The sequence below is a fragment of the Piliocolobus tephrosceles genome, chromosome 16, assembly GCF_002776525.5.
Source record: "Piliocolobus tephrosceles isolate RC106 chromosome 16, ASM277652v3, whole genome shotgun sequence".
Taxonomy (NCBI): Eukaryota; Metazoa; Chordata; class Mammalia; order Primates; family Cercopithecidae; genus Piliocolobus; species Piliocolobus tephrosceles.
Window position 1 is genome coordinate 126,055 of NC_045449.1, and position 3,725 is coordinate 129,779.

Consider the following 3,725-nt stretch of genomic DNA (forward strand, 5'->3'; position numbering starts at 1 on the left):
GCATACATTTGAGCCTAAGATATTTAATGTTTACTTTTTTTTTTTTTGAGACGGTGTCTTGCTCTGTCGCCCAGGCTGGAGTGCAGTGGCGCGATCTCGGCTCACTGCAACCTCCGCCTCCTGGGTTCAAGCAATTCTCTGCCTCACCCTCCCGAGTAACTGGGATTACAGGTGCCTGCCACCACGCTGGTTAATTTTTGTATTTTTAGTAGAGACAGGGTTTTACCATGTTGGCCAGGCTGGTCTGGAACTCCTGACCTCGTTATCAGCCCACCTCGGTCTCCCAAAGTGCTGGGATTACAGTCGTGAGCCACCGCGCCCGGCCTACAGAATATTTTTACAATGTAAATCCCAGCCAGGTGCAGCGGCTCACACTCATAATCCCAACCCTCTGGGAGGCTGAGGTGGGAGGACCACTTGAGGCCAGGAATTCGAGGCCAGCCTGGCCACGCTGTTTACATCTTCCCTGTGGCCCAGCTTTTGTGGGTGTGCAGAAGTCACGCGACAAACCATCCAACGAATCCTAAGTCCATGCCCCGAGCCATCTCTTTTATCTAACACCCACACACCAAGTCAGTATTTCCCCAGCCCTAAATCAATGCAGTGCCAGGGACCAGACAACGAGGGGCAGCCCCTGTGCCACAAAGCCCATGGTGTTATTCAGACCGGCCCCACCTTGCTGTCCCTGCAGGAGCCCCAGGAAAGGCTGTGGACGTGCTCTCCCCTCTCCTCTGCCCACGACTGGCTCTGGTGCTTCCCCACGTGGCCCCACCCGACGAGGTGGTCCCCTCCTCTCGGGAGCTGTGAGCAAGAAATTCTTTCAATGACATTAGCCTCTTGGCGTCATCACTCCGTCACCTGCCTGAAGACCTGGGCACAAATCATAAAGCATGGAAGAATTAATCACAGCAAAGAACAGAACTGAAATCTAAATGCTGGCAATCTACAAGTAAAGATACCAACTAGACAAGGAGGGAGGTGGGCATAGGGGAGGATAGAGGAGGCCTGCATACCCACAGCTCACACAGACAGAGTCCAAATACCAAAGCTGACAGAAGACGACAGAGGAGAATATCATACAAAGTCACAAACTTAATCAAAGAGCCAAAAGTAATAACAAAACGATCAACATCACGGGAGAGACGGGAAGCAGAGTAGTCCAAGCTAGCCAGCTCCTCACCTTGCGTGGCCAGGAATCAATAGTCTCCCAAGTTGGTAAATCAAGAAAGGCACGGCAGGAACCGGCACATGGACGAACAGGCAGCAGCGGGTGACATGCTGGCAAGGAGCCCGCCGGGCGACTGCCGTTCCCCAGCGTTAGCTCTTCTGAACAATTTGATTTTTTAAAACCATATGATGTGTTACTTTGATTAAAATTAAAATGTAACAGATTGGTAATTGGATGTTGATATTATTAAATCCTCAGTCTGCATGGCAGGTCGACTCGTGGGGAGCCAGCACAGTCTATGGCTGGTATCCTGAGTCCGGATGCAGCTTAAGGGAGAAAAGCTGGTAGCTCAGGAAAGGAAAGGAACAAAGTAAGTAAAATTTTCTGCCATGGAAGAGACTTTCTGAGGTTACGGTTAGTTTGAGAACGTCAGTGTACATTGGGAACACACCGACACTTCTGTCCCTGAAGAAGGCCAAGTTCCTTCTGGCACATCACTGCACCCACCTAACCACTCAGTCAGATTTTTGGCCGCGGGTACCTCGTCAGGTTTTTAAGGGGAACCAAAGTGGGTCCAGCAGGAAACAAGGGCTGGGGGCATCGTGCTGTTAGTGGACACAACGCTACTTTCCAAGACGGCTGGGCGGTGATCTCTGATCAGGTTTCAGAGCCACAGTTTTGGCCGCGTGCGACAAGCTGGACTCTCCAAGAGCCTTGGACCCACACCAATACTGAACAAGCCCAGCTGACGTGAGGTGTGCTGAGGTAACATACATACTTGTTTCTAGCATTGTTTTCTACCGGAAATGCCATCTGTCACTCAAACCCGAACAGAACCACCCTACCTCAAAGTTCTGGCTGACAGCAGGATTACCCTTCCGAGCTGTGCACGCTGGATGGGGAGTCAGAATCCATAGCGTGTGGACAGCAGGATTACCCTTCCGAGCTGTGCATGCTGGATGGGGACTCGGAATCCGCAGTGTGTGTGTGACCACTGCATGGTGGTTTTCCGCTGATCGGTGTGAGGAGTGCATGAAGCACATCACAAGGCCTGTTGGACGCATGTGTGACCACGCGGGACCCACGCAGAAAGAGGTCAGCACTTGCTCTTCTAAGGGTGGAGGACGACGCTTCCACCTGTGACGGTATCGGGAAAAACAGAACACAGAGGTGTAGCCATTCTTCCCCAAGCACCTGCTTACAGGTGTATCATAGCTCAGGTGACCAGCGGATGAAGTAAAATAAAAATCTCAGGAATGGGGAACTCGTGGTACCCGAGAATTCACAGTGGTCAACGAAAGACAAAATTCAGCCTAAATAACTGATGTACACATAACTACAAAACATGAAAATCTGAAAGAAATTATGCTTTGAAAGTAGATATAAAAGAATCAGTTAATAAAACAAATGTGACCCCAAATTCCAGATTGTCTCAATAAAACCCAAAAAGTAGCTGGAAATAAATACATTGGGTCCCTCATACTTTATAAGAAGAGGGAAGAGACTTTTTTTTTCCTTCGAGGCAGGGCCTTGCTCTGTTACCCAGGCTGGAACGTAGTGGTGCAGCCTCGGCTCACTGCAATCTCCACCTCTGAGGCTCAATCGATCCTCCTACCTAGGCCTCCCGAGTAGCTGGGACTGCAGGCATGTGCCACCATGCCCAACTAATTTTTTTGGTAATTTCTTTAAAGAGAGATGAGATTTCACCATTTTGCCCAGGTTGGTCTCGGACTCTTAGACTCAAGCGATACTCCCACCTTGGCCTCTCAAAGTGCTGGGATTACAGGTGCCTGGCCAAGAGTTATTTTTTCTATTGTAATATAAGTGATTAGATAAGTATAGCTTTGAATATTCAAAAGTTACATATGTGCATACACGTATCCAGCTAAGACAACCAGCAGAATGAAAACTAGGAAACAGTTTTGTCGTCCTGAAATATTTGATCTGCTGACGGTTTTTTCTTTTATTCCTTCCTTCCCTCTTCCCTCTCTTGGGCTCTGTTTATAATTTCTCCTTGTTGTGGTCCTTTTCCGTTCAGTAGGAATCAAGTTTAGGGTAACTCTTTCCTCATTATTTCCTTCCCTGACCTCGGGAAAATGACACAAACAGCATCTGAAGAGGGAGTCAGTGGATATTAATTCATCCAAATCACATTTATTTAGCATCTCCTGTACCGTTCTAAGATTGAGCTAAGGAAGCAAAATCCAATGGTCTTGCAGACGGGAGGCTGGTGGCACAGATCCGCAGTGGGCTGTCTTCTCTCCTGCATGAGTGTTTATGCCTTGCCGTCGGGCCCTTCTGTTCTGGGAGGGTTCCGCTGACTTCCAGCCCAGGGTGAGCCTCTGCTCGTGGCAGATGTTCAGCGTGAGGGGGCAAAGCACAAGGAAGGGATCCAAGCCCCCAAGAGGGTCTGAGCCGCGCCAGGACAGCTGGGCAGAGCTGTGGGCAGCCTCTTCCTCCTGCCTCTCCCCCCACCCAGGCATCCATCCGGTCCAGTCCCTTCTAAAGTGCTAACTCATTCCTAATTGAGGTGTCAGCTCCCCACCCAGGCATCCAT